The following is a 12,113-nucleotide window of genomic DNA, read 5'->3' on the forward strand; positions in this document are numbered from 1 at the left end:
TGATGTCTCTGGGGAAGTAGATTGCCCAGTCTTCTGAGGTGTGGCTGGTAGGTTTAAATCACCAGCCTTCTGGTTAGCAGTCAAATGCTTTAGGCACTATGCCACCAGCTCCCTTTTCCCATCCCTCCTACCTGGGTAACTGCTGATAAACTTTGGTCTTTATGCATTTACCTGTTCTAGATATTTCATATAAACAGGATTATACTATACTTGTCTTATCATGACTGACTTATTTTACTCAGCATAATGTATTCAAGATCCATTCACGTTTTAGCATGTATGAAGACTTCATTTTTCTTCATGGTAGAGTAATGATCTGTTGTATGTTTTTTCCACATTTTGTTTATCCATTTATCTGTTGAAGGATATTTAGGTTGTTTCCATGTTTTGGCTACTGTGAATAATGCTGCAATAAACATTGGTTTACAAGTACCTACTTGTGTTACTGCTTTCAATTCTCTGGGGAATATACGTAAGAGTGGAATTGCTGTATCAGATGTTAATTTTATGAGAAATAATCAAATTGTTTTTCACAGTGGCTATTATTGTTGTTCGGTGCCACTGAGTTGGCTGTGACTTATAGCGACCCTATGTACAACAGAACAAAATACTGCCTGGCCCTGCACCATCCTCATAATATTTGCTATGCTTGAATCCATTGTCACAGCCACTGTGTCAACCCATCTCGTTGACTGTCTACTTTACCAAGCATGATATCCTTCCTGAGGGACTGGTCCCTTCTTAAAATGACCAATATATGAGACAAATGGCTATTCTTGCTTCTAAATTCTGGCAGTCCATGGTATTTTCAATGTTCTTCACTGACACCAACATCAAAATTCAAAGGTATCAATTCTTCAGTCTTCCTTATTCATTGTCCAGCTTTCACATGCATATGAAGCAATTGAAAACACTACACCTTGGTCTCCAAAGTGGCATATTTGTTCTTTAACACATTAAAAAGATCTTTTGCAGTACATCTGCCCAGTACAATACATTAGATTTATTGACTGCACTTCCATGGGTGTTGCTTGTGGCTCCAAGCAAAATGAAATCCATGACTACTTCAACATTTTCTCCATTTATTGAGATGCTGTTTACTGGTCCAGTTAGGATTTTGGTTTTATTTGTGCTGAGATGTAATCCAGGCTGAAGGCTGCAATCTTTAATCTTCATCAGTAAATGCTTCAAGTGATCTTCACTTTCAGCAAGCAAGTTTGTGTCATTTGCATATTTCAGGTTGTTAATTAGTCTTCCGCCAATCCTGATAATATTTGTGTTTTATTGACTATACAAAGGCATTTGATTGTGTGGATCATAAAAAATTGTGGATAACTTTGAGAAGAATGGGAATTCCTGAACATTTGATTGTACTTATGAGGAACCTGTACATTGACCAGGAGGCTGCCGTTCAAATGGAACAAGGGGACACTGCATGGTTTAAAATCAAGAAGAGAGTGTGTCAGGGTTGTATCCTTTCTCCATACTTATTCAATCTATATGCTGAGCAAATAATCTGAGAAGCTGGACTATAGGAAGAAAAATGTGGCATCAGGATTGAAGGAAGAATCATTAGCAACCTGAGATACACAGACGAAACAACTTTGCTTGCTGAAAGTGAGAATGATTTGAGGCACTTACTGATGAAGATTGAAGAATACAGTCTGCAGTATGGATTACATCTCAATATAAAGAAAACAAAAATCCTCACAACTGGACAAATAAGCAGCATCACAATAAATGGAGAAAAGATTGAGATTGTCAAAGAATTCACTTTGCTTGATTCTACAATCGATGCCAATGGAAGCAGCAGTCAGGACATTAGACAACATGTAGCACTGGGCAGGTTGGCTGCGAAGGAACTCTTTCAAGTGTGGAGGAGCAAGGATGTCTCCTTGAAGACTAAGGTGCACCCGACACAAGTCATGATATTTTCAATCGCCTCTCATGTGAGAGCTGGACGATGAATAAGGAAGACAGAAGACGAGTTGATGCTTTTGAGTTATGGTGCTAGCGAAGAATGCTGAAAGTACCTTGGATTGCTAAAGGAACTAACAGATCTGTCCTGGAGGAAGTGCAGCCGAAATGCTCCTTGGAAGTGAGAATGGCCGGACTTTGTCTCACCTACTTTGGTCATGTTGTCAGAAGGGACCATTCCCTGGAGAAGAATGTCATGCTTCATCCTTGGTATGGTGGAGGGCAGATGAAAGAAGGGAAGGCCTTCAATGAGATGGATTGACATGGTGGCTGCGAGGATGGGCTCAAGTATACAGGGATCACGGAGCTGGTGCGGGATTGGGCGATGTTTCACTCTGCTGTGCATGGGGTCCCTATGAGTTGGAAATGACTTGACGGCACCTAACAACAACAACCTAACAACCAATCCTGATGTCACCTTCTTCCTCAACCACTCCTGATGCCACTTTCTTCCTCATATAGTCCAGTTTCTCAGATTATTTGCTAAGTATATAAATGTTGTGAAAAGAATAAACGTGGTGGAAAGATACACCCATCATGCACACCTTTCCTGATTTTAATGGTACAGTGGCTGTACCCTTTTACAATTCTACAAGCAATGGATGATGGTTCCAATTTCTCCACATCCTCACCAACACCTGTTGTTTTCTCTTTTTGTTTTAATCATAACCATCTTGGTGGAGGTGAAGTGATATCTCATTATGGTTATGAGCAAAATTTAAAATTTTGTTCATCAAAAAATTCTATCAATAAAGTGCAGAGGTAAGCTACAGCTTGGTAAATAAAATAAAATAAATGGAAAGAAAGTAGTTATTATCCAAAGAGGCCTGTGGCACAATATTTAAGCACTTGGCTGCTAACCAAAATTGACTGGTCCCAACCCACATTTGGGTACGTGAAGAAAATACCTGGTTACCTGTTCTTGTAAAGATTACAGCCTACAAAACCCTGTGGAACCGTTCTACCCTGTTCCATAGGGTTGCTATGATTTTGGGTCTACTCTGTGGCACAAAACAATTATGTATCTAGTAAACAAAAAAAACCAAACCCATTGCCAATGAGTTGGATCTGACTCATAGTGACACCCTCTTGGGTTTTGGAGGTGGTATCACTACCAAAGTAGATTGCCCAACCTTCCTTCCAAGGAGTGGCTGGTGGGTTTGAATTGCCAGCCTTCTGTTTAGTAGTCAAATGCCTTAGGAACTACACTACCAGAGCTCCTATATATCTATTGAGGTTTTCATTTAGGATGTCTTTGGATCTAAGGTGTGTATCCTGGAGGCAACTTATTGCTAGCTCATATATTTTATCCATTCAGCTACCTTTGTCTCTTGATGCATTTAATTCATTTACACTCAGTGTGATTAATGATAAGTATTGCTTATCATTAATTGCTTATCATTGCTGTTGTTTTGTTATACTTTTTTGTGGTAACAGTTTGTACTTCTTCATTTTCTGGGCTCAGTTCCTTTTGTATATAGATTTTCTTTTCCCATCAGTCCTTGTTTTTGTTTTGTTTGTTACTGAGTCCTTATTTTTTATTATCTTCTTCCTTGTTTTGATGAGTATATTTATTAATTTTCTTTGTGGTTATCTTGAAGTTTGCCTTTATCTTCTTAAATTTAAAACACTGTTATATCTTGAAATCACCTTGATTTCTTTTCCATTTGGAAGTTCTATAAATAGATCTTTTTTTTTTTTTTTTTTTATTAAGTTGCCATCATTTACAGCTTAACACCTCTGGTTCCCTGCAGTCAGTTTTGTAGTTTTAGTTTACTTTTGTGACATCTTTGTGTTGGTACCTGGGTGATGTTGTCATGTGTCTTTCTCTCACATTGTGGTCTGATGTTGTCTTTTCTCTACTCAAAAGACCCTAGGCTAGTCTCATGTTTACAAATTGTCTTAATTTCTGTTTTTCTCAGGATGTCATAATTTTGCCATCATTTTGAAAGACAATTTTGCTGAATGCATGAATATTACTTGGAAATTCTTTTTTATTTTTTTCAAGACTTTATATAAGTCATCCAATTGTCTTCTTGCATGCATGAATTTCGAGAAGAAACCAGCACTTCATTTTATTTGTGCCTCTTTGTAAGTGATATTTTGATTTCCATGAGCTACTGTCTGAATTCTTCCTTTGCTTTTGATTTTGGAAAGTTTCATTATGGTATGTCTTGGTGAATTTCTTTGGGGGGGTCTCTCTTGAATAGGGTTCTTTGGGCTTCTTGGATTGAAAACTTCGTGCCTTTCATGATATTTGGGAAGTTTTATGCTAACATATATTTAAAAATTTTCTCTGTGCTTTTTTGTTCTCCTCCTCTTCTGAAATTCCTATTACATGTAAATTGTTCCTCTTGATGGTGTCCCACATAACAATTAGGGTTTCTTCATTCCTTTTTCTGATTTTTTCTCAAACAAATTAGCATCAAGGAATTTGTCCTCTAATTCACTAATTCTTTCTCCTATTGATTCCATTCTACTTCTCTGTCCTTCTATTGTTTTATCCATTTCTTATCTATTATTGTAAATCATTTGAATTTCTAGTTGTTGTTTTTGCATGGTTTGTAATAGTTTATTGGGTCTGTCATTTTGTTCTTGTATTGTTTTCTTGAATTTATCTAGGATTTTTTCCGTGTTTTCCTTGACCTCTTTGAGGATCCTAAATATAAGTCTTTTAAATTTATTCTTGGGTAATTCTATTATCATTTTTCCCTCAGGGAAGTTTTCTTTCCTTTTACATTATTCACTTGTTTGAGTCGTATTATCTTGTTTTCTCATATGACTTGTTATTGTCTGCTTTCTCTGAGGTATTAGGTGTCATTTTATTTATTTTTATACATATTTACTTACCGTATGTGTGTTTGTTTTGTCCAGACATATCAAAGCTGGTAGGGTGGGTGTGGTCCATTGATCACTGGTCTGTTGGCATGAAAGTGCTTGCCTCTTATCACCAGGTGAGTGGGGGTGGTGGTAGTGTGGGGAAAAGGAAGGGAGGTGGGTAGAGTGGGCACACTCTACCAATCAGTGGGTGGGGAGGGTGACAATGGGTGTAGGTGTGTGTACACTGCCATCTGTTGTCACTCCAGAAGCACAAATGTACATGCTTCTACTCACTGAGTAGGTGCGGTGGAGGGGAGGGTGACAAGTATGGCAGATGCATGTCATCAGCTGCAGGGAGACTGAATGGGTGAGGAAATGGGGGTGGACTCTCATGCTGCTGGTGAATGGGGAAGCGTGCACCTCTGATCATCATGTGTGAGTACAACGGCACTCCCCAAAGGCTGCAGCCAGCAGGGCCTGGCCCTGACCTAATACAAGAAGAGGATGCTGTCCAGAGTCAGTCAGGTGGGGAACTTCCTGTTGACACTTTATGGATCTATTACTCTGTGTGTGTCACTCATTTTAATGGTCAGGGACTGACACTGGTGAGTAGTCTTGTCTCTAGTTCCTGGCTCACTTCCTGCTCTGAGGTTGCCAGGACCTTGGAGCTCTCTCCCATATTCCTGTACTTTCCTTTCTTAGATCCATTCATGACGTGCTCATCTTGTTTCACTTCAAGTTTTTCTACAAAGTTTCTCTGTCTCCTATTGAGATTTCTGCAAGGTTGCTCTCCTGTGCTCCTCACCTGGGGTTGCTGTTGGCTTTGTCTAAAGATGGCCATGCTGTACTGTGCTGCTGGCAGTCACCTCCAATCCATAACTCTCATAATTCACTGTTTTAATTCAGTTTCTCCTTCCAATCAGTGTTCAGTGTAATTCTTCATCCTTCCTTTTGATGCCCAGGGATCTATGATTGTCATTTGTATCTTTTTCACTTAGTTTCTTGGGTCTTTGCTGTAGAGGGATGACATGGTGTGTCTGACTGAGCTTCCACCTTAGGAAATCCCCCTGATAAGGTTTTAATGATCAAAAATCTAAAGAACCCCTACAAATTGACGAAAAGACACAAAAGTTAATGGGAAAATGGACAAGGACTTAAATAGACATATACCAAAGAAGAAATTCAAATTACATATGAAAAGATGCTGTTCAATTATCATTTAACTAAGATATTCTAAAATTGATAACAATAATAATAATAAATTCTATTTTGTTTGAAATCTATTTTATTTTTCTTTAACATTCCTTTTAGTTATGTCCTTTCTTTGTGCTGCTACAAACTTCATATGAAATATTGAAAATTTTTGTTCCAGGAAACTTGGGAAAACAACTCATGACACTGAGGAACTGACATTTACTGCCAAATCATTCTCTTTTCCTTTGTATAATTATATATTCATCATAGCTTTTTATTTCTCAAATGCATATTTCTGAAAAATTATACCAGCTACCTACATCTACTCCTAATTTAAAAAGGAGAAGGACGAGAACTAGGATGAGCAGGAGAAAGAAGGTAAGAAGAAGTCTATTTTACAAAAGTAAGTAAGTTATACTTTTCCTGTAAATATTATTAGAATCTATTCAAAAATAAAATGGCCAGCAATATAGAACTGTTCTGGGTGAGTAGATAAGATTTAGTATAGAATTAGTATAATAAATATTTAGGAAGGTATATTGTTTCAAAGAGCTCTGGTGATGTAGTGCCTAAGGCATTTGACTGTTAACCAGAAGGCTGGCAGTTCAAACCCACCAGCCACTCCTCAGAAGGAAGGTTGGGCAGTCTACTTCCGTAGTGATACCACCACAGAAACCCAAGGAGGAGTCACTATGAGTTGGATCCGACTCAACAGAAGTGTGTTGTGTTGCATTTGCATTATATAATTTCAAGAGAATGATATAAAGAGAAGCAGCAGAAGGAAATAAATACTTTTAGATAAAAATGGTGATAAGTTCATACTTTTATTAATGTTCTTAACAATAACAGTAGACATAATAGTGGATAAATACACCTGAGTGACATATTCTGTAATTAGTAACATGGAACATACAGGCAATTAAAATATAGACTTTTTTCTCTCAAATGTGGAAAATTTCATGGGAACAAAAAGCTTCTTAACAGGTATTTTAATTTGTTGTATACACTTTCTCATCTTTAAGTTGCTATTATTTGCCATCAAGTTCAGCTTTGACTCATGGTAACCTTCTGTGTAAGAGAACAAAATGTTGCCTGGTCCTGCACCATCTTCGTAATCATTGAGTCTATTTTTACTACTATTGTGTCACCCCATCTTGTGGAGGGATTCCTTCATTTTTGTTGACCCTCTACCTTACCAAATAAGATGAATTTTTCTAGCGATTGATCTTTCTTGATGATGTGTCCAAAGCTAAGTGAACAAAAATTTCAGTATTCTCCATTCTAATGAGCATTTTTAGGAGCTCTGCTGGCATAGTGCCTAAGGCTTTTGACTGCTAGCCAGAAGGTTGACAGTTCAAACCCAACAGCCACTCTACTGAAGGAAGAGAGGGCAATATACTTCCATAAAGATTTACCTACTCAGAAACCCAATAGGGGTTGCTAAGAGTCTAAATTGACTCAGTGGCACTGAGTTTAGTTTTCTTTTTTTTTTTTTCTTTTAATGAGCATATTAGTTGTTATTTCTTTTAAGACTGATGTGTTCATTCTTCTAGCAGTCCGAAGTATATTTAATATTCTCCACCAACACCACAATTTGAATGTGTCCGTTCTTCGTCTGTCTTTACTTTTCATTATTATCCGGCCTTCCCATGTGTATGTAGTGAATCCTGAAATTACCCCTCAATATATTCCAAGACAGTGTATTGAGAAGTAATTTAAAGGGGGGGGGGAGCTCTGCTGGCATAGTGGATAAGGCACTTGACTGCCAACTGGAAGGTCAGCAGTTCAAACCTACCAGCCGCTTTGCAGAAGGAAGATGGGGTGATCTACTTCTGTAAAGATTTATAGCCTCAGAGACCCAATGGGGGTCACTGTGTGTTAGAAATGACTTGATGGCAGTGAATTTGTTTTTATTTTTTATACTCTGAGAAATTTTTCTTTGAAACTATACATGTAAAGAATACTTTCAATGATAACATTTTCAAATAGGCAATTTTCTTTCCTAGTACATTTCACACTATAGATGACTAATATTTCTTTGAAATTTTTTCATCCTTGACCTCTCTTTTGGTGGTTCTATTACTTCTTTGATGACTTAACTCTCTCTTCTGAACTCCTCTGACTTTCTATTTCAGTCCCTCTGTCTTTCTCTTTCTCATTACATCATCTTTCTTTGAAGATTTATTCTTAGCCCTTTTCCCCTTATACATACTCTTCATTATATCTCATTTATGCCCAAGATATTAATATTTATCCAAATGTGGATGAAGTCCACATTGTTATGTCAAGTCAGTCCTCTTTCCCAACCTCCAGAGATACTTTCTATCTACTCAATTGGAAATTTTTTACTGAGGAAGCCAAAGGAACATCAACCTATATAAAGATAAATGAATTATACAAGCTTGAATTATTCAGTGTAGAAATATGGGAAGCATTCCATCCTACCTCAGTTTTACCCTTTTTCAAGCACAGTCAAATACAGATAATTTATTCTATTTGTATTTAACACATTCTTCACTCTAACTTATTCCATGTTCTAGTCATCTCTAACTGGAAATAATTCAGTTCTCCATGTTTCCAGCCTTAATCAACTCTATCCTAACTTACATTTATTACATAAATCTTTCTTTAGTAATACCGGAAAATATCAAAGCCCCAATTAAAGTCTTTAAATAGATCCAGATGAATTTTTTAAGCATATTTTATAAGGTCTTTACAGACATATCATGACATCAAAACATATGGAAATTAAGCTCCAATCATATTATAATATGCAGATTTCTATGATCTTGACTTGTCATCCTCTTAATGTCTTTATACCATTTACATAGTAAACCAATAGTCTGAGACAGCATACACCTGGTTCCTGTTTTTTAGATATTCTTTCCTTTCCATTCCATATTCAAGTCTTGTATAAAATAGTTTGTCATATCTTCCATTTATTTGCTTGTACTCACAGAACATTCTGTGCATTTTTGATGTATTGGGTTCCAAGTTCTGCTGTAACACAAACACCACATGTACATACTTTTAAAGAATAGGATTTTACAGTCTCAAAGTTCTGGAGCCTGAAACTCTAAATCGGGGTCTCAGCTGTGTTGATCCTTCACTGTTGATCACCCCAAGTGTTTCTTTGTTCTTCCCAAGTATTTTTTTCTTTTTTTTCTTCCCAAATATGTGCACCTCTGTCTAATCTTATAACTCAGAACTGAATAGGTTTAGGACACAACCTACACTTGTATGGTTTCATTAAAACAATAAATAATTCTACTTCTAAACAATATTACATCTGCAGGTATAGATATTATAATTACAACACATATTTTGGGGTACACCATTTATGTCATTATACTTCACATATAAAGATCTCCGTTATCTGGGAAAGAAACACTTATTCAATATTATTATGTATTGCTTCATAACATAAGTTCCTATAACTGTATGTTTCCAAAACTCACAGATATTTCTTAAATCCAAGTCTTTGTCTATTGTAACTTTTACATTTTGTTTTGTATATGCCTAATGCCTAATCCTCCTTTCACACCTACTGCAGGTGTCATAGCCTGCATGATTTAATGTTATAGTGCCTAAGGCACTTGACTGTTTACCAGAAGGCTGGTGGTTCAAACCCACCAGCCACTCCTCGGAAGGAAGGTTGGGCAATCCTACTTCCGTAGTGATACTGCCTCGGAAACCCAAGGAGGGGTCGCTATGAGTCGGGGCCGACTTGACGGCAAACAACAAGAGCATATCAAAAACAGTAATTAATTAAAATCACCTCCAGGCAAAATAATTAAGTATATTTGAGAAAAGATACAGAAGGGATTTCTCTCACAGCAGTAAAACCGAACAACCAAACTCACTGCTGTCGAGTCGAATCCAACTCATAGTGACCCTTCCTTGGGTTTCCAAGGTGGTATCTCTACAAAAATAAAATGCCCATTTTCCAGTCTTCCTTCTGAGGAGTGGCTGGTGGGTTTGAACCACCAGCCTTCTGGTTAGCAGTCAAATGCCTAAGGCATTACACCATCAGAGCTCCACTTGCAGCAGATAAGGAAAACCTTTTAATTCATAATTTATAGATAAGAAAACATTTTTTTATATCTTTCAGTTTTACATATGAACCTTCTTACCACTCAGATTGAAGCAAGCTGTTTATTAATTATGATCAAGCTTAGATTCAATTTTGATTGCTCATTTTTTCCTTTGTAGGAATAAGAAATATAATTATCATAAATATTATATAATGTTGACTCTGAAACATACAATTCTTCCAGACTTACTCTACAGCAAGCATCCACCTCCCATTGCTATTGGACTTGATTCTGACTCATAGGACCCCCACTGGGTTCCCAAGGCAGAAAACCTTTAGACAAGTAGATTGCCTTAACTTCCTTCTTCAAAGCACCTGGTAGGTTTGAACCATCAGTCTTCTGGTTAGCAGTTACATGCCTTAGGTACTGCACCACCAGAGCTCCTAAAGCAAGCAAAGCAATATCAAAATCAAGATTCACATGGCTCATTAGGCAGAAGATAAGCCTTAGGTTCTGTGTTAATAATTTCTCTATAATCATTGAAGTTCATCTCACTTTAGAAAATGTGTTTGCCTCAGGGTTGCCTCACTCAGAACTAGTAGATTCCTTTGGAAATATCTGTGGTTTCTCAGAGATGAAGGTTTTGAAGAGGAAGGAAACACTTGCTCAAGTTGTTGTGACTTTTTGTGGTGCTGGCACAGAGAATGCCTCTGACTACTCAATATTATTCTCATGTCTGGTATCTTCATTTTGTCTGGGACGTTCCTTTACAATGTACCTAAAATTTAGAGTAAGTAGAGAGAATTAAAAATATTTAATACTAAATAAAAGGGCAGCACAAGGACAAATTTTTCTCAAATAAATTTGTATTGCTTTCATATATGTCAGAAGAATAAAATTAATTTACTTTCGGGTATTAAAAAATGCAAAGTTATATTGGTGCAGATGGGAAAGAACAGCTCCTTGATTCAATTTTGCAGATTAGAGAGGTGTGTACTTTGATTTTCAGTTGAGCATCTTATTATTCAACTGAGCATTTCATAGATCAAACACTGTATCCTGAACATTTCTTAAAGAAAAATTTTGGACAGTTTTCTCCTGTAGATTACATCCTTAGTTTTCATTTCTTCCTTTGCAACTATCCACAAACTTTACAGTCACATTCTTAAGTAGTATCCTCTGCCTTCCATCTTTTAGTTCAATGTAAGGTGTTATAAGAAGCTCTGGTGGTGTAGTGCCTAAAGGCACTTGACTGCTAACCAGAAGGCTGGCGGTTCAAACCATAGACATAAAATCCAAGGATTCTAACATACTCATAGTTTCCAAGTGTAGTGAAGATGGATTTCCCAGCACAAAATGAAGTCTTTCTCTAAGAATTTACCTGGCCACAATTTAATTTTTCTTTCTTTTTCAGTTTATTTTATTATTTTGGTTATTAACAGAGAGTTTTAGTGAGGTGGTAGCACAAAACTAATCTAGAAGGAGATAGAGAATGTATCTGCCATTACTGCTTTGATTTTAGAGTTTATCCTTTTGTCCCTACATCAAGGTTAACTTTCCTTTTCTTTTTTTCCACACTAAATAGAATAAAAGGAAAAGATGGGAAAAAATGTGAAAAATGTTTGATGAGAAAAAAAACTATAAGGCCAAACTGAGATTTAAAGTAGAACTAGGGATGAAATCATAAGAAGTGAACTTTCAGAACTTTACTAATGACTTACCAAAATAAGAAACAAAACCTAAAAATTTTACTTATTTGCAGTAAAGTGGTGAAGTTTAAAAATTTTATTTTTAGTCAATAATGAATTAAATGGACAAAAGTTCCCCGTGACTGCAGCTAAAACACTGAGGATATATTCCTCCAGCTTATAAATTATCTTAGTTATTTCCAGTATCTTCTTTGAAATGAAATACTTAAAGCTGATGTGGGTTAATACATCTTCTTCCATAAGTATCTAGAAGGAAATGGAAAAAATGGTAGGATAGCAAAAGAGATGGTGAAAAAATATATATCTCTTCATTTAAATCCTCCTTTGATTATTATTTTTGAATTCTAAATTTAAATGCATCATTTTGGAGAAAAGATTC

The sequence above is a fragment of the Orycteropus afer genome, unplaced genomic scaffold (genome assembly GCF_000298275.1).
Source record: "Orycteropus afer afer isolate SDZICR_OR568_19922 unplaced genomic scaffold, OryAfe1.0 scaffold00040, whole genome shotgun sequence".
Lineage (NCBI taxonomy): Eukaryota > Metazoa > Chordata > Mammalia > Tubulidentata > Orycteropodidae > Orycteropus > Orycteropus afer.